Source organism: Botryllus schlosseri, chromosome 12 (assembly GCF_051294905.1).
Source record: "Botryllus schlosseri isolate E-star chromosome 12, Bs_hap1, whole genome shotgun sequence".
Lineage (NCBI taxonomy): Eukaryota > Metazoa > Chordata > Ascidiacea > Stolidobranchia > Styelidae > Botryllus > Botryllus schlosseri.
This window is the reverse complement of record NC_137247.1, coordinates 26,130,478-26,151,043: the sequence shown is the minus strand read 5'-3', so window position 1 is coordinate 26,151,043 and position 20,566 is coordinate 26,130,478. Positions and strand designations below refer to the sequence as shown.

Below are 20,566 nucleotides of genomic sequence, written 5' to 3'. Positions count from 1 at the left end.
TTACACTATTCCATTCAGTGCGAAATAGTTTGCTAAATCTAGGAGTCACTTCCAAGGTAATATTTTGGTAATTAGTTTACCACAGAGCCGGCGTAGACGGCGAATCGAATATCAACAATAACCGCATTCACAAACTAACACTTCAAAAATGTGTGAAATAGTTTGCAAAACCCCGCGGTCGCTGACAAGATAATGACTCGGGTGACATGATAACGTTACAGGTATAGGCTGTGGTGGTGATTCGCCATGTGTTCTTATGGGTGCGCTCGCACGTCGTACTTTCAAGTATAGGTATCTCTCGCATGTCGTATTGGAAACTCGTGTTGGCTCGCTCACGCGGTGAAATTTTAGTAATCAGTTTGTCGCAGAACTTGATTTCACTCGTAAGATTTAATAAGTAACGAATAACAGACCGCCAGTGTCGGTAACTTGAATAGCGACAAATTGTCACTTATTTCCGCTCTAACCCTAATCCTTTGTGAAGTGAACGCTTATTCAAAAGGTTGTGATATAATTTTAAAATCCAACGACCACTCACCGGATAATGCTGCAGACATAGCACTCTCTCATACCCGCTCACAAGGTAATATTTCGGTAATTAGTTTGTCACAGAACCGTCGCAGACGGTGATTCAAAACCAACAATTTGTCACTTGCCCGCGATCGCTATATGTTTTGACACTTCAGAAGAGTGGTTGACTTTAGTTGCGTGATACAAATCATGAGAATATTCAATCAATGCGTCAATTTGTCAACTCGAAATGAAACTCACTACACAGTTCAAGTTGATTCGTATCTGAATGTGTTAATTCGGTACAATTCTAATTATTTTGAGAAATCTTTTCGTGATCTGTTGATTCGACTGCAACCTGAATATTACTGACACCGACTTTCAGCCACATCGAATTATTCGCACACTCCGCGCCGTCGTTTTCATAGCTATAGAATCAATACCAACTATAACTCTACAAGAATCAAGAATCGCAAGTATGTGCATTATACAGTTATTGTCTTTATCAACATGAAATCAAACTCTTAACAAAAACACGCAACTAATCATTCGCCATCTCTAACATTATCAAAAAAATTCCAGTATTGTTGATTGAAAATCCTCGAGTCTTTATTTTTAAGAATGTTATAGTACGACGTCGGAATCCACTCGCGAGATGTACTAAAGGTAAATCCAGATAATCCAAAATGAAATATTTGGACTTTGACATAGTCTGAATTGAAATAGATTGACAAACATGACTAACAACTTTCAACCCAGTCATATTTAGAGATTATACGCACATTGATTCGAAACAAGTAATGAAACATTACAACTCTATTCGCGACCTGTCTTTACGTTTGTCAAAGAGAGTTTCAGAAATATCATCACTATGACATCTCAACATTTTAACATCTTGCCATCAACAAAAGAGTAAAATACAAAAACCTTGTCAAGTCAATCCGTTTGTAACTCACCGAACCAAAGCAAAAAGTGTCCATACGAAAAGTAGACAAGACTACGCAAGTAATCACTACAACCCACAAACATATCAAGTTCGGTTTTAGGCATATACCACCAACTCGTCTTTTTTGTTTAACTGTAAAAGTCGTTACTATGCCACAAGACAAAGAAATTACTATGAGGTATATTTTGTAAGACAAAAGTAATTACTTCTCGGTGTCGGCGACTTGAGGTTAACATAATATATTTGAGTATACGACATTTGAAAGTATGACCATCGTAGTTTCTTACAATCGAACGCAGGTGTTATATCGAAAATTATCATGATGTAAACATAAGGATTGACACATTGATTAGACAAAATTTCAAACGCAAACTAATAATAGTTGATCATTATTTTATTATTAAATTATTTGCGTTAATTAGACCACGCGTTGTGGTAAATGTTATGACAGCAACAAACTTTTCAGTACCAATGTTATTAACATATTAAGCTGCAAAACTATGTGTGTCTGAAATGTTCTCGATAGGAAAATTACTCCACCTTGGTAAAAATCACTCTGCGTATCGCGGATATCAGAAAATATTTCCAGTAACCAAGACTAAAGTTGAAACAACAATATCGGTATTATTACATTCAACACCCGATGCAAAATGCTTTATTGGTCTAATTCACAACGGGTAATTGAAACGACTAAGTGTAGAGTATATCACAATGACACGGCGTTACTATTGAATCCAACAATTGATACGATTTATTGTCGAGATTTGTGACAGCGCATTGAAACATACACAACTTACAGAGTGTGAAAATATCACTTTGGGTATCGAGTACCGTTTGAAGCGCGCGATCAATACATAATTCCGTTCGCACTCTCTAAGATGTTGTGAAGTCTACAGATTTACACTTCAAGACTTTGATCAACACAGAAGCAATTTGGAATATCTTTACTGGACGCATCCTATTCTACTAGACTTGAGTGATACACAAAACTCATAGCATTAACAAAATCGCAATAGGCGCTACACTGAAATCTAAAAAAATGTGTTTGTATTGCTCAAAGTAGTGATCATAAATTATCATTTGAATAAGTAATTGTAATCATAAAACCAAACTTGCGAAAGTCATTACCATAACAAAAGAATATTGTAGGTTGCTTGCTAAATGTATGCCGGAAATATTTGTAGAACGCTCACGACCAAAGAAATCGGAAATCTCCCTATTGTCATTCGTCAAAGTATATGTTGGCACAATACTCATCCCGTAAAAGATCCTACTTGTATCTGATTGAATCGCCGGTAATTAACTCGCTAAATCAAACCATAAGGAAATTTCACTCACTCATCGGATATGAAACAGCGTCGCTTAATCGGCGTAGATCGTTTTTCTAAATGCAAATCATACCTGACCAACAGAAAACAATTTTCACTCACCTTGTAATGAAACCAAGTGGTGGACCTTCGTTCAATATTTTGTTTGTGTCAAATACTTTGCAATAAACACACTGGAGTGGTCGAGCTTTACATCAGCAGACTGCAATCTGTAAATCAAGCTTACATCCGACTTGTAACTGTATCGTTTACCTAACCAAGTTGTATGCACAGTTTGATATTTTTTGTTATTTGGTAATTGCTGAATATACTACTTCGAAATACTCCCTTGAACGTAATTTCCATCATCGTAATAATCGAAGTACATTTGTGTCGAATTCGTAACAGCCGACTATGACATGATAAATTTTTGACAAGTTATGCTTGGAAGATTGGTTGTATATCACGAAAAATAATTACCGCTCATATTGATACTGTTATCCATTGTTCGGTATTTTCAAACGAGTAAAATTTATTACTTGAGTTACTCCGCTTAATGCAAATGTAAACACAACCGTCTTTCAACATCACAAAGACATCGATACAAAGTATACAATCAAACGCAGCAAGTTTTACTTTTGTAGGTTGTGTATGATTATCCTGCATAACTCATTTCTTACCAAAGCCATATGAAATATATTCATGTTACACGAAAATATTCCCATGCTACAAACCTATACAATGATTGGTGGTGCTTTCAAAATGTTTCGATACCTCAAGAACTTTATTGTCTCAATGGATGTTCATACATCTTAATAATCAAATAGTTCAACACAGAACTAATACGAACAGAAACATCAGAGTTGTTTACACAAAAGTTTGTATGTGTACAGTATGTGAATACCATGTGTAAGTCCAGCCCAATTGTGGTATCCATCCGGGTTTAGTTAACACAATTTACAACACCGAGGTCGCGTCATCTTTCGTAAGACAACAAACCAAGGCTTCAGGATATGTCCATGTCATAGCAATAAATCAGCTACTCCAACAACAGAGTGCATATGTTTCTAGTTACGGTGCTTACATCTTACACACAAATCGACCTACTTTGCTAACGAAAAGTGCTGAGTCATCAAGCGATTGCCCTAGCAACAAAACAGCTAAACGTACTATCATACAAAATGGCCGTTATAGTCACCAACGGTACATGGTACAAGTAACAAGTCTCGAGAATTCAGTTATTCAAAAAACGCGAAAGTGTTTCTATGCCAAGTCGTTATGTTTGACGAAAGCGTATATTGTAGTATTATGATCGATTTGCATTCGTTGGTCACAAAATGTCACTACTCTAAATAATTATTTTTCACTCAAACACAAACGCGTACTTGTCACCAATCGTTTTCATCAAGCACGAGTTCAAGAAACCTGCTACGACATGAATTCCGATTTAGTTTTACAAATATTTTATAATTGTTTTTATTAACACTATATCAATGTCATCAAGTTGAGTGTTTACGATATTAGTGTGTAGGTGTCTGTGTCATACTTGGAGGATCCGTATTACAATTGACTCGAATTGACTAAATGTAAGAAGGGTTGAAATGTTTCGAATCGATTCATAAGTGGTCTTCGTTGTGGTTTTCGTCGGACATACAGCACGAACTAACTGTAGACTCCTCTCTGTTGTGCAGCTACTCGGTAATCGAAATGCATTAACATGTAAACAACGATCTTGTTTCGTCACACCAAAAATATGTTCACTATCGCGATACTCTGCACAAGACGTGCATAGCCTTTTCACACTCGTAATAGTATACCAACGTCAAGCGATAACGTTTAACAACACCAACGACACTAAACCCACGACGTTTACCTATGTAAAATTACCACTTTCACTTGTCAGTCCATCGTTTACCTGACTAAACATATTATTTTCCTTTGGAGATCTGACGTTTACCCAGAGTAAGAAACCATTTTCACTTGTAAATATTTTTTTTTTCCTCGGCTAACAAACCTTTTTTCACTTGTAAATATTTTTTTTTTTTCCTCGGCTAACAAACCTTTTTTCACTTGGAAATATATTTTTTCTCTGGTTAACAAACCTTTTTCACTTGGAAATCTATTTTTTCTCTGGTTAACAAACCTTTTTCACTTGGAAATATATTTTTTCTCTGGTTAACAAACCTTTTTCACTTGGAAATATATTTTTTCTCTAGGTAACAAACCTTTTTCCCCGGGTAACAAACCTTTTTCCCTGAGCAACAAACCATTTTCACTTGGTGGTCCGTCGTTTACCCGAGTAAAAATATCGTTTTCTTTTGGAGATCCGGTGTTTACCCAGTGTAACAATACATTTTCACTTGGAAAAATACTTTTACCTAGAGTAGCTAATCATTTTCTCCTGGGTAACAACCCCTTTTCGTCTGGAAACTATCATTTACCTGAGTACCAATACAGTTTTCACTTGGAAATCTACCTTCTCCCTGGGTAACAATATCATTTTCGTTTTGAAAACTGACAACCACACCGGACAATTCGATATTTTTGTATATTGTTACAACGGACAGCGACAAAATATACACCAACAACGACCCCGATACATTTGTCTAATCAAATATTCACTTGCTCTGATGCATCCCATCAAAATCATTGGTTACTCACATGTAATGCACTGTACATCGATGTGAATGTTTTGGAAAATTGGACAATAGACTTCGATAGTTCTGTGATGTCCGGGTTCGTGCTTTGGATTTTCAAGAGTCAAAATGTCTGAATAAAACACCTCCTCGACGATGGTTGGTATGTGGATAACGGTGTTCGGAAAACGGTTGGATTTATGTCACCCATCGCGATAACAATTCCAGGTCGAGTTTTCCCCCTGCATGTTTACTATATTGTGTCTTTATTGGTCAATGTATGTCTCGACATTCAGTTTGAAATCGGAAACCCTGATAAAGTATGTAACCGGATCCGGATATCAACTCTGAATCGATAAACCAATGAACAATATTCAAAGTAAACATGGTACACCCTGTGTTTCCACGAAAAATACCATCCAGACATACGTCGCGCTTGTTTGCCCACACCAGTATACACGCAAATGGAGGTGTGTGACATTGCATGCAATGTGTTGGTATACAAACATCGATCCACAGACATTATCATAGCCGGTAGTTTTGATGTAGATCGAATGTCATCACACCCGATAACAATGTCATACCAATAAGCCACATTGCAATGACTCTGAGTCCGCGCTATTACATCGATATTTCGACACCGTTCACTGATTTACTCGATGGTTTTATCGTGTTGTAACATTACAAGATAGTCATGACCCTATCTGCAGACGGACCACCCAGACCAATTGGATACATCGGTCAATATCGATCGTGTTGTCGACACCGAAGTTTTCTGCTGTAGCGTTTGACCATGGTGAACTATCGAAGTACGGTGCTCGAAATGATTGCGATCAGTCTTTCAGACACGATGCATGGATGTCACTACTCCCACATAACGACTCCAGATAAATATCGTGAACAGTGATTCTGCAAATCTCGGGCTGATACTGTGATCCAATAAGGTGTGTTTCTGTGGAATGAAGACTGCAATCGTACACCACAATAGAACACTACCTCGCGATTTCACACGCAATCATAAAACACATCATCGTAAGGGTCCAGTTCGTCTGGCAACATTTCGAAACGGTCATCGCCACAAGAGATCGAGGTTGCGCTCGTCGTATCGGTAGCATTTTGACACTGTCATCACCACAAGGCTATTGACGTCGTTTCGGTCGGTCATGTCAATCCGTTTTACAATTTACCGTTTTTCAACTCCCCGCACCATAGTGTTACGACACAGACAAGAAGCGTCGGTGGAAATAATAAAACACGGAAAGCACACTTTGGTGTTATTTGACATGGATTTTACACCCGACGAACCTTACATTCGAGCGATGCATTGGAATGGCGATTGTATTATTGATGTCCAAGGAAAAGAAATGTATCGATTTATTGGTTTCGTACGTATCCAACAAAAACCAGGGTATATGATTGTGCACGGTTCGCATATTTGACTGTGATCACAATATTGGTATGTACTGTACAGTTCACTTTCACTGTCGTGCGAATAATCCATGTTACGGCTCCATGTTTGTGTGTCTGTATGTCCTGCTTCAGATTGACTCAGAGTCATTGCAATGTGGCTTATTGGTATGACATTGTTATCGGGTGTGATGACATTCGATCTACATCAAAACTACCGGCTATGATAATGTCTGTGGATCGATCTTTGTATACCAACACATTGCATGCAATGTCACACACCTCCATTTGCGTGTATACTGGTGTGGGCAAACAAGCGCGACGTATGTCTGGATGGTATTTTTCGTGGAAACACAGGGTGTACCATGTTTACTTTGAATATTGTTCATTGGTTTATCGATTCAGAGTTGATATCCGGATCCGGTTACATACTTTATCAGGGTTTCCGATTTCAAACTGAATGTCGAGACATACATTGACCAATAAAGACACAATATAGTAAACATGCAGGGGGAAAACTCGACCTGGAATTGTTATCGCGATGGGTGACATAAATCCAACCGTTTTCCGAACACCGTTATCCACATACCAACCATCGTCGAGGAGGTGTTTTATTCAGACATTTTGACTCTTGAAAATCCAAAGCACGAACCCGGACATCACAGAACTATCGAAGTCTATTGTCCAATTTTCCAAAACATTCACATCGATGTACAGTGCATTACATGTGAGTAACCAATGATTTTGATGGGATGCATCAGAGCAAGTGAATATTTGATTAGACAAATGTATCGGGGTCGTTGTTGGTGTATATTTTGTCGCTGTCCGTTGTAACAATATACAAAAATATCGAATTGTCCGGTGTGGTTGTCAGTTTTCAAAACGAAAATGATATTGTTACCCAGGGAGAAGGTAGATTTCCAAGTGAAAACTGTATTGGTACTCAGGTAAATGATAGTTTCCAGACGAAAAGGGATTGTTACCCAGGAGAAAATGATTAGCTACTCTAGGTAAAAGTATTTTTCCAAGTGAAAATGTATTGTTACACTGGGTAAACACCGGATCTCCAAAAGAAAACGATATTTTTACTCGGGTAAACGACGGACCACCAAGTGAAAATGGTTTGTTGCTCAGGGAAAAAGGTTTGTTACCCGGGGAAAAAGGTTTGTTACCTAGAGAAAAAATATATTTCCAAGTGAAAAAGGTTTGTTAACCAGAGAAAAAATAGATTTCCAAGTGAAAAAGGTTTGTTAACCAGAGAAAAAATATATTTCCAAGTGAAAAAAGGTTTGTTAGCCGAGGAAAAAAAAAAATATTTACAAGTGAAAAAAGGTTTGTTAGCCGAGGAAAAAAAAATATTTACAAGTGAAAATGGTTTCTTACTCTGGGTAAACGTCAGATCTCCAAAGGAAAATAATATGTTTAGTCAGGTAAACGATGGACTGACAAGTGAAAGTGGTAATTTTACATAGGTAAACGTCGTGGGTTTAGTGTCGTTGGTGTTGTTAAACGTTATCGCTTGACGTTGGTATACTATTACGAGTGTGAAAAGGCTATGCACGTCTTGTGCAGAGTATCGCGATAGTGAACATATTTTTGGTGTGACGAAACAAGATCGTTGTTTACATGTTAATGCATTTCGATTACCGAGTAGCTGCACAACAGAGAGGAGTCTACAGTTAGTTCGTGCTGTATGTCCGACGAAAACCACAACGAAGACCACTTATGAATCGATTCGAAACATTTCAACCCTTCTTACATTTAGTCAATTCGAGTCAATTGTAATACGGATCCTCCAAGTATGACACAGACACCTACACACTAATATCGTAAACACTCAACTTGATGACATTGATATAGTGTTAATAAAAACAATTATAAAATATTTGTAAAACTAAATCGGAATTCATGTCGTAGCAGGTTTCTTGAACTCGTGCTTGATGAAAACGATTGGTGACAAGTACGCGTTTGTGTTTGAGTGAAAAATAATTATTTAGAGTAGTGACATTTTGTGACCAACGAATGCAAATCGATCATAATACTACAATATACACTTTCGTCAAACATAACGACTTGGCATAGAAACACTTTCGCGTTTTTTGAATAACTGAATTCTCGAGACTTGTTACTTGTACCATGTACCGTTGGTGACTATAACGGCCATTTTGTATGATAGTACGTTTAGCTGTTTTGTTGCTAGGGCAATCGCTTGATGACTCAGCACTTTTCGTTAGCAAAGTAGGTCGATTTGTGTGTAAGATGTAAGCACCGTAACTAGAAACATATGCACTCTGTTGTTGGAGTAGCTGATTTATTGCTATGACATGGACATATCCTGAAGCCTTGGTTTGTTGTCTTACGAAAGATGACGCGACCTCGGTGTTGTAAATTGTGTTAACTAAACCCGGATGGATACCACAATTGGGCTGGACTTACACATGGTATTCACATACTGTACACATACAAACTTTTGTGTAAACAACTCTGATGTTTCTGTTCGTATTAGTTCTGTGTTGAACTATTTGATTATTAAGATGTATGAACATCCATTGAGACAATAAAGTTCTTGAGGTATCGAAACATTTTGAAAGCACCACCAATCATTGTATAGGTTTGTAGCATGGGAATATTTTCGTGTAACATGAATATATTTCATATGGCTTTGGTAAGAAATGAGTTATGCAGGATAATCATACACAACCTACAAAAGTAAAACTTGCTGCGTTTGATTGTATACTTTGTATCGATGTCTTTGTGATGTTGAAAGACGGTTGTGTTTACATTTGCATTAAGCGGAGTAACTCAAGTAATAAATTTTACTCGTTTGAAAATACCGAACAATGGATAACAGTATCAATATGAGCGGTAATTATTTTTCGTGATATACAACCAATCTTCCAAGCATAACTTGTCAAAAATTTATCATGTCATAGTCGGCTGTTACGAATTCGACACAAATGTACTTCGATTATTACGATGATGGAAATTACGTTCAAGGGAGTATTTCGAAGTAGTATATTCAGCAATTACCAAATAACAAAAAATATCAAACTGTGCATACAACTTGGTTAGGTAAACGATACAGTTACAAGTCGGATGTAAGCTTGATTTACAGATTGCAGTCTGCTGATGTAAAGCTCGACCACTCCAGTGTGTTTATTGCAAAGTATTTGACACAAACAAAATATTGAACGAAGGTCCACCACTTGGTTTCATTACAAGGTGAGTGAAAATTGTTTTCTGTTGGTCAGGTATGATTTGCATTTAGAAAAACGATCTACGCCGATTAAGCGACGCTGTTTCATATCCGATGAGTGAGTGAAATTTCCTTATGGTTTGATTTAGCGAGTTAATTACCGGCGATTCAATCAGATACAAGTAGGATCTTTTACGGGATGAGTATTGTGCCAACATATACTTTGACGAATGACAATAGGGAGATTTCCGATTTCTTTGGTCGTGAGCGTTCTACAAATATTTCCGGCATACATTTAGCAAGCAACCTACAATATTCTTTTGTTATGGTAATGACTTTCGCAAGTTTGGTTTTATGATTACAATTACTTATTCAAATGATAATTTATGATCACTACTTTGAGCAATACAAACACATTTTTTTAGATTTCAGTGTAGCGCCTATTGCGATTTTGTTAATGCTATGAGTTTTGTGTATCACTCAAGTCTAGTAGAATAGGATGCGTCCAGTAAAGATATTCCAAATTGCTTCTGTGTTGATCAAAGTCTTGAAGTGTAAATCTGTAGACTTCACAACATCTTAGAGAGTGCGAACGGAATTATGTATTGATCGCGCGCTTCAAACGGTACTCGATACCCAAAGTGATATTTTCACACTCTGTAAGTTGTGTATGTTTCAATGCGCTGTCACAAATCTCGACAATAAATCGTATCAATTGTTGGATTCAATAGTAACGCCGTGTCATTGTGATATACTCTACACTTAGTCGTTTCAATTACCCGTTGTGAATTAGACCAATAAAGCATTTTGCATCGGGTGTTGAATGTAATAATACCGATATTGTTGTTTCAACTTTAGTCTTGGTTACTGGAAATATTTTCTGATATCCGCGATACGCAGAGTGATTTTTACCAAGGTGGAGTAATTTTCCTATCGAGAACATTTCAGACACACATAGTTTTGCAGCTTAATATGTTAATAACATTGGTACTGAAAAGTTTGTTGCTGTCATAACATTTACCACAACGCGTGGTCTAATTAACGCAAATAATTTAATAATAAAATAATGATAAACTATTATTAGTTTGCGTTTGAAATTTTGTCTAATCAATGTGTCAATCCTTATGTTTACATCATGATAATTTTCGATATAACACCTGCGTTCGATTGTAAGAAACTACGATGGTCATACTTTCAAATGTCGTATACTCAAATATATTATGTTAACCTCAAGTCGCCGACACCGAGAAGTAATTACTTTTGTCTTACAAAATATACCTCATAGTAATTTCTTTGTCTTGTGGCATAGTAACGACTTTTACAGTTAAACAAAAAAGACGAGTTGGTGGTATATGCCTAAAACCGAACTTGATATGTTTGTGGGTTGTAGTGATTACTTGCGTAGTCTTGTCTACTTTTCGTATGGACACTTTTTGCTTTGGTTCGGTGAGTTACAAACGGATTGACTTGACAAGGTTTTTGTATTTTACTCTTTTGTTGATGGCAAGATGTTAAAATGTTGAGATGTCATAGTGATGATATTTCTGAAACTCTCTTTGACAAACGTAAAGACAGGTCGCGAATAGAGTTGTAATGTTTCATTACTTGTTTCGAATCAATGTGCGTATAATCTCTAAATATGACTGGGTTGAAAGTTGTTAGTCATGTTTGTCAATCTATTTCAATTCAGACTATGTCAAAGTCCAAATATTTCATTTTGGATTATCTGGATTTACCTTTAGTACATCTCGCGAGTGGATTCCGACGTCGTACTATAACATTCTTAAAAATAAAGACTCGAGGATTTTCAATCAACAATACTGGAATTTTTTGGTAATGCTAGAGTTGCCAAATGATTAGTTGCGTGTTTTTGTTAAGAGTTTGATTTCGTGTTGATAAAGACAATAACTGTATAATGCACATACTTGTGATTCTTGATTCTTGTAGAGTTATAGTTGGTATTGATTCTATAGCTATGAAAACGACGGCGCGGAGTGTGCGAATAATTCGATGTGGCTGAAAGTCGGTGTCAGTAATATTCAGGTTGCAGTCGATTCAAAAGATCACGAAAAGATTTCTCAAAATAATTAGAATTGTACCGAATTAACACATTCAGATACGAATCAACTTGAACTGTGTAGTGAGTTTCATTTCGAGTTGACAAATTGACGCATTGATTGAATATTCTCATGATTTGTATCACGCAACTAAAGTCAACCACTCTTCTGAAGTGTCAAAACATATAGCGATCGCGGGCAAGTGACAAATTGTTGGTTTTGAATCACCGTCTGCGACGGTTCTGTGACAAACTAATTACCGAAATATTACCTTGTGAGCGGGTATGAGAGAGTGCTATGTCTGCAGCATTATCCGGTGAGTGGTCGTTGGATTTTAAAATTATATCACAACCTTTTGAATAAGCGTTCACTTCACAAAGGATTAGGGTTAGAGCGGAAATAAGTGACAATTTGTCGCTATTCAAGTTACCGACACTGGCGGTCTGTTATTCGTTACTTATTAAATCTTACGAGTGAAATCAAGTTCTGCGACAAACTGATTACTAAAATTTCAGCGCGTGAGCGAGCCAACACGAGTTTCCAATACGACATGCGAGAGATACCTATACTTGAAAGTACGACGTGCGAGCGCACGCATAAGAACACATGGCGAATCACCACCACAACCTATACCTGTAACGTTATCATGTCACCCGAGTCATTATCTTGTCAGCGACCGCGGGGTTTTGCAAACTATTTCACACATTTTTGAAGTGTTAGTTTGTGAATGCGGTTATTGTTGATATTCGATTCGCCGTCTACGCCGGCTCTGTGGTAAACTAATTACCAAAATATTACCTTGGAAGTGACTCCTAGATTTAGCAAACTATTTCGCACTGAATGGAATAGTGTAATATTCGATAGTAGCACGCGGTTGGCCGTGAAACAATTCAGCGCGCAGGTCATTCGAAATATAGGTCGCACTGCTTAATCCTCACAACAAACCACGTTTCCGTTTGTGCGGTTATTGTTGGTGACTATTCAACACCACGCGAGAGATGGCTGAAAGTGCGAATCACGACCGCGCCCATAAGAACACACGGTGAATCACCACAGAACCCGTAAGAATACATGAAATACGACTCACCGCCACCACCTATAGCAAAAAAGGCGAGTCACCACCCCGGGTTTTCTGGCGCGTCACCGCCGCAGCCTATAGCCGAAAAGGCGAATCACGACCGCACCCATAAGAACACATGGCGCATCACCGCCGCAAGGGGGGTCTAAAAAGGCGCATCACCACCCCCGATTTTCAGGCGCGTCACCACCCCGCCCATAAGAGCCCCATAGCCCGTCACGAGCGATCGACTATACTACTTATGTTCACCAATTTTACCGGATGTTACTGCTGTATTGTAAGACCTCTTTTCAGATTCGCAAAATATGGTAACCCTACAGTATCGTGAATTGGTTTATGGTAAAGTGTTTCAAGTTTTTACTTGTGGTGGTGCTAACACCGGCTACGCAGTTTCTTCATTTTTTATGTATCAATATCTTGCCATTAGCTTGCTGCAAAGTGTTTCTTCAAGTATCCCAAATTAATGGAGGAATTTTTCCATTACTAATGTCCTGTCAATCCGCACACATCTAGGTAAAATCAAACAATAATTGCTAGTCAAATTTGTCGTACCTCTGTATTGCTGTCTGAGGTGGTAAAAGTCGTACACGTTGTTGCAAAAGTAGAACTAGCAATATCCAGGGCATTCTAAATTTACTTGTTAAATTTACTCCAACTGGGAGTTGAAAATGAAGGTATTGAAAGTACTTGAGCAGGTAGTTTGAAAACTTCGATTCGGACCAGGTGTCGCGTTCTTTTAGCAGTTGTAAAGTGGTTGCCACTTTCGAAATTGCTGCTTCGTGTTTGTGAAAAATATGATGGTACGTCCATTTTTCGAGAATATATAAATTCAGTTGCTAACATTGTTGTTATACTGATTCTATTTTGGCCAGTGAGTGTGAGAACTACAACCATGTCCCGAAACTCATTTAAACATAACAAAATCCGAAATGCAAAAGTAGGAAGTTTTTCCTAATGACTCAAGAAGTAGAAGTGGTATAAGATCACCGCTAGTGCAAGTAGGTAAACCTGAGTACTTAAACAAATCAACTGTATACTTAGTTAAACACCTCTGGTTAATATGAAAGTGTGTCTTATATTTGAAATATTGCCGCCATAGTATTTTGTTATGTTGTTTTATACCTTGATATGGTAGTCCTGTGATTTTTTATCTAGTTGCAAGAGCGGGTGTCTTCTGTAATATTTCAACTATACCTCCGAGCTCAGTACCTCAATTATACAAAACTGCAATTATTGGTGTTGGAATATTCTGCACAATGCCTGCAGCCTTTTACTCTTTGCACCATTATGAGTGTGTGTAGAGCTGGGCCTAACGACTTATTATCTCTTATTGGCAATAAACTCATTGTTCCTGAATTATTGTGACTCAATATTATTACATTAGGAGCTGTAGTTTGAAAGGCAGCATTTAGCAAACGTGGTTCATAACCAAAATGGTTAAGGTTAGCCTTTCAGAAACGTTTACTGATCGCTACAAATTGTCCACAGAATGTCGCGATTGTAACGTCAGCGCCAAACGTTCAACGTGCAAGAGTTGACGCGTTTTTCACGCGTCTGTCACGTTATCTTGTTTGCGGGGATAGCAGTAGCAGAGTGGAACCAAACTTCCAGATATTCCAAATTACATTAGAATGGGAATTTTCTACGGATTAGTTAAGAATTAAATCACTGAATTCGGGAAACTTGGAAATTGAAACAAGTACATTTCATATCGAGTCAGAGTTCATTCCAACAAGCACGACGACGACAAATGTCGGTACAGCAAGCCTGGCTCGTTTCCCACGATACAGTTCTCCTGTAACTTTTCCAGGAAGCCCAGAAATGAGAATAGGATTAAAATTGGAACACATAAAGATTTCAGATATGAGATTAGGATTGGACCCCAACGATACGGATTGGAACGTCAATTATCAAGAGTGTGCACTAGCCGTTGTGGAGGACGGAGGACGATATTTCGATCTTTTGTACCACATATGATTGCCGTGACTTCCAGTGCGTGTCGAACTAATTAATTTAATCAATAATCGTTAAATTAAAATGCGAATGGAATGGATTATATTCCAATCGTTTTAGGAATGCTGGAGTAATTTTCCTACGGTGTATACGGACATCCCTTGTTTTAAAGCTTTAATATATAATCCACAGATTTTACCGAATAGAACAGGAAAACGCGTCAAAGTAGTTCCGCTGGGGCTTGAACCCAGGACCTTCTGCGTGTTAAGCAGACGTGATAACCACTACACTACGGAACTCGTCTGTACACGTGACATTTCATCGATCGATACAGATTGCGCAGGTTTATACGTATTTTATGTTTAGTTCACAAACGGATCGTTTCATTATGTATGTACGGCGAATGCATTGTGGTATGGCATGCAAGGCATACAGCGACCAATGTTCTACGGACGCGTCACAATATCGGTGTTGGTTTACCAATCTTAAAGCAAAATTCCCGACATAAAGGATACATGCGGGATGTAGAAAACGATGCACTAATACGAAATTCATACAACGCATGCGAAATGCTTTCAACGAGATTTTTATGCGATCAGACATCGAAGACGAAAAATGTCAATACCTAGCAAGCTACTGACGATGTGTTGATTAAAATCAAGGTCGACTCTCTCGCGACCCGAAGAATCTGTTTGAACTTCCCGTTTCTACGTCTGTTATTGTAACTTTCTTGCTCGTAACGACCGAGCTTGACGCCGAGAAAAATCGTCACTATTTTGGGTTCTGAGAATATGGCAGGCCTCCGCAAGCTCAATTGCCCGTGGGTTCACAGATCATTATTAAGAACGCTTGAGAGTAAAAGGGGAAGAACGAGATGTTGCCAATCGGCATATACGCTCATCCCGAGTATAGCTTTAATTCACGCATGGACGATTGTTCTGAATAAAATAGAAAAGATAGAAGACGTAGTTCCACTCGGGCTTGAACCCAGGACCTTCTGCGTGTGAAGCAGACGTGATAACCGCTTCACTACGGAACTTGGACCGACCGTCACATATTCATCGATGTGCTCAAATTGAACAGGTTTATAATGCTCTGCTGAGTTTACCAGCCGATTATCAGAATGTGTATGCTTAGCACTTCTCTTGTGAAAATACGGTGGGCTGTCCGGGACATACACGAACCAACGTTTTTCGTGCGCTTAACGGTCATACTAGAGTAAATCATCCGAACGGTCTCCGACAGTGTTTTCCAGAGAATCCATTGTGGGACAAATCTTATCTTGAATTCAAACAAATTTGCGCAACCCAAAGTCGACGTTTGTTCATGATCGTGCCATATTGTTGTAACTACTTTTCTGCATGTCTCGCTTATTGGCTATTGCATCCAACCCAGTGACGCCCGAAAAGAAAAGAAATCATACGCTCCTCGCTACTGAATTTATTATTATCAACGAGAATTATGGTTTCGATTCTTATTTCAAACCTTTATTGGGCGTATCGCAGCGTACGAAACATATAGTGCAAAGTTACGACCGTTACTTGAAAAGCATTTCCGAAATCATCATCCACCAACAATATTGTCACAAAGTTCAATGAAATTGGTACGGTCGAAGAAATACCAGGGTATCTTTAATATGATGGATATCAGGCATTGTAGCCTACTCTTTGTGGTGACACAAAAGGTGCACATTTGAACTTTGACATATCAAATTTTGTTGTGACGTCATAATGATTGATACTCGATTACTCGACTCGAAGCATATTACGTGATTCAGAATCGAATCACTCAGGTACTCGATGTTGCTCAGCCTTAGTCGCAACCCATACTTCAAGAACCCCGTGGTTAGAACCTACTGAGGATAGTTTTCGAATGCGAACCTCTGGACATGATGAGCCGAACGTCCGAACGAGATTGTACTGTGACAGCGATCTCCCGGCATTCCATCAACAAACTGCAAACACTTCAAACCAAATAAAAGGAACATTTTTGAAATATCCACGTCATTTATTGATTTATGACGCCACGGTCCGTCGAAGTGGATATGGGCCGGTTAGCTCAGTTGGTTCGAGCGTCGTGCTAATAACGCGAATGTCGCGGGTTCGAGCCCCGTACTGGCCACCTGAATCGCCGCGATAGCTCAGTCGGGAGAGCGTCAGACTGAAGATCTGAAGGTCCCTGTTTCAATCCCGGGTCGCGGCAGCTTTGACGCCGGAATTTCTTTTGAGACCCGAGACCGCTTATCGCTTCACCGATAATATCGGAGATTTTTTATAAAACATGCACTTGGAAATAATTGTAGGTAGCCTACCGGCCATTAGAAGTACTATTTTATCGGAATTTTTCGTCACGTTCCAGCATAGCAGTAGCAGAGTTGAACCAAACTTCCATATATTCCAAATTACATTAGAATGGGAATTTTCTACGGATTAGGTAAGAATTAAATCACTGAATTCGGGAAACTTGGAAATTGAAGCAAGTACATTTCATATCGAGTCAGAGTTCATTCCAACAAGCACGACGACGACAAATGTCGGTACAGCAAGCCTGGCCCGTTTCCCACGATACAGTTCTCCTGTAACTTTTCCAGGAAGCCCAAAAATGAGAATAGGATTAAAATTGGAACACGTAAAGATTTCAGATATGAGATTAGGATTGGACCCCAACGATACGGATTGGAACGTCAATTATCAAGAGTGTGCACTAGCCATTGTGGATGACGGAGGACGATATTTCGATCTTTTGTAGCACATATGATTGCCGTGACTTCCAGTGCGTGTCGAACTAATTAATTTAATCAATAATCGTTAAATTAAAATGCGAATGGAATGGATTATATTCCCATCGTTTTAGGAATGCTGGAGTAATTTTCCTACGGTGTATACGAACATCCCTGGTTTTAAAGCTTTAATATATAATCCAGAGATTTTACCAAATAGAACAGTAAGACGCGTCAAAGTAGTTCCGCTGGGGCTTGAACCCAGGACCTTCTGCGTGTTAAGCAGACGTGATAACCACTACACCACGGAACTCGTCCGTACGCGTGCCATTTCATCGATGGATACAGATTGCACAGGTTTACACGTATTTTATGTTTAGTTCACAAACGGATCGTTTCATTATGTATGTACGGCGAATGCATTGTGGTATGGCATGCAAGGCATACAGCGACCAATGTTCTACGGACGCGCCACAATATCGGTGTTGGTTTACCAATCTTAACGCAAAATTCCCGACATAAAGGCTACATGCGGGATGTAGAAAACGATGCACTAATACGAAATTCATACAACGCATGCGAAATGCTTTCAACGAGATTTTCATGCGATCAGACATCGAAGACGAAAAATGTCAATACCTAGCAAGCTACTGACGATGTGTTGATTAAAATCAAGGTCGACTCTCTCGCGACCCGAAGAATCTGTTTGAACTTCCCGTTTCTACGTCTGCTATTGTAACTTTCTTGCTCGTAACGACCGAGCTTGACGCCGAGAAAAATCGTCCCTATTTTGCGTTCTGAGAATATGGCAGGCCTCTGCAAGCTCAATTGCCCGTGTGTTCACAGATCATTATTAAGAACGCTTGAGAGTAAGAGGGGAATAACGAGATGTTGCCAATCGGCATATACGCTCATCCCGAGTATAGCTTTAATTCACGCATGGACGATTGTTCTGAATAAAATAGAAAAGATTGAAGACATAGTTCCGCTGGGGCTTGAACCCAGGACCTTCTGCGTGTTAAGCAGACGTGATAACCACTACACTACGGAACTTGGACCGACCTTCACATATTCATCGATGTGCTCAAGTTAAACAGGTTTATAATGCTCTGCTGAGTTTACCAGCCGATTATCAGAATGTGTATGCTTAGCACATCCCTTGTGAAAATACGGTGGGCTGTCCGGGACATACACGAACCAACGTTTTTCGTGCGCTTAACGGTCATACTAGAGTAAATCATCCGAGCAGTCTCCGACAGTGTTTTCCAGAGAATCCATCGTGGGACAAATCTTATCTTGAATTCAAACAAATTTGCGCAACATAAAGTCGACGTTTGTTCATGATCGTGCCATATTGTTGTAACTACTTTTCTGCATGTCTCGCTTATTGGCTATTGCATCCAACCCAGTGACGTCCGAAAAGAAAAGAAATCATACGCTCCTCGCTACTGAATTCAATTTTATCAACGAGAATTATGGTTTCGATTCTTATTTCAAACCTTTATTGGGCGTATCGCAGCGTACGAAACATATAGTTCAAAGTTACGACCGTTTCTTGAAAAGCATTTCCGAAATCATCATCCACCAACAATATTGTCACAAAGTTTAATGAAATTGGTACGGTCGAAGAAATACCAGGGTATCTTTAATATGATGGATATCAGGCATTTGAACTTTGACATATCAAATTTTGTTGTGACGTCATAATGATTGATACTCGAATACTCGACTCGAAGCATATCACGTGATTCGGAATCGAATCACTCAGGTACTCGATGTTGCTCAGCCCTAGTCGCAACCCATACTTCAAGAACCCCGTGGGTAGAACCTACTAAGGATAGTTTTCCAATGCGAACCTCTGGACATGATAGAGTTTGGCGTATGGTAAACGAAGTTGATCCGAACGTCCGAACGAGATTGTACTGTGACAGCGATCTCCCGGCATTCCATCAACAAACTGCAAACACTTCAAACCAAATAAAAGGAACATTTTTGAAATTTCCACGTCATTTATTGGTTTATGACGCCACGGTCCGTCGAAGTAGATATGGGCCGGTTAGCTCAGTTGGTTAGAGCGTCGTGCTAATAACGCGAATGTCGCGGGTTCGAGCCCCGTACTGGCCACCTGAATCGCCGCGATAGCTCAGTCGGGAGAGCGTCAGACTGAAGATCTGAAGGTCCCTGGTTCAATCCCGGGTCGCGGCAGCTTTGACGCCGGAATTTCTTTTGAGACCCGAGACCGCTTATCGCTTCACCGATAATATCGGAGATTTTTTATAAAACATGCACTTGGAAATAATTGTAGGTAGCCTACCGGCCATTAGAAGTACTATTTTATCGGAATTTTTCGTCACGTTCCAGCATAGCAGTAGCAGAGTTGAACCAAACTTCCATATATTCCAAATTACATTAGAATGGGAATTTTCTACGGATTAGGTAAGAATTAAATCACTGAATTCGGGAAACTTGGAAATTGAAGCAAGTACATTTCATATCGAGTCAGAGTTCATTCCAACAAGCACGACGACGACAAATGTCGGTACAGCAAGCCTGGCCCGTTTCCCACGATACAGTTCTCCTGTAACTTTTCCAGGAAGCCCAAAAATGAGAATAGGATTAAAATTGGAACACGTAAAGATTTCAGATATGAGATTAGGATTGGACCCCAACGATACGGATTGGAACGTCAATTATCAAGAGTGTGCACTAGCCATTGTGGATGACGGAGGACGATATTTCGATCTTTTGTAGCACATA

General features: G+C 39.0%; 1 protein-coding gene and 5 non-coding genes across 6 annotated transcripts in view; 3 read left to right on the top strand and 3 right to left on the bottom strand.

Moving 5' to 3' along the window:
- The window catches only part of LOC145452822 (uncharacterized), a 345,136-nt gene that overhangs the window by 24,962 nt on the left and 299,608 nt on the right, over positions 1-20,566 (top strand). The gene's annotated exons all lie outside the window — the stretch shown is intronic.
- Positions 15,317-15,389, bottom strand: Trnav-aac (transfer RNA valine (anticodon AAC)). Its single transcript has one exon. It is a non-coding gene; the product is annotated as a tRNA-Val (tRNA).
- Trnav-aac (transfer RNA valine (anticodon AAC)) lies at positions 18,050-18,122 on the bottom strand. The gene has a single exon. It is a non-coding gene; the product is annotated as a tRNA-Val (tRNA).
- On the bottom strand, positions 18,790-18,862 carry Trnav-aac (transfer RNA valine (anticodon AAC)). The gene has a single exon. It is a non-coding gene; the product is annotated as a tRNA-Val (tRNA).
- Trnai-aau (transfer RNA isoleucine (anticodon AAU)) lies at positions 19,860-19,933 on the top strand. Its single transcript has one exon. It is a non-coding gene; the product is annotated as a tRNA-Ile (tRNA).
- On the top strand, positions 19,942-20,014 carry Trnaf-gaa (transfer RNA phenylalanine (anticodon GAA)). The gene has a single exon. It is a non-coding gene; the product is annotated as a tRNA-Phe (tRNA).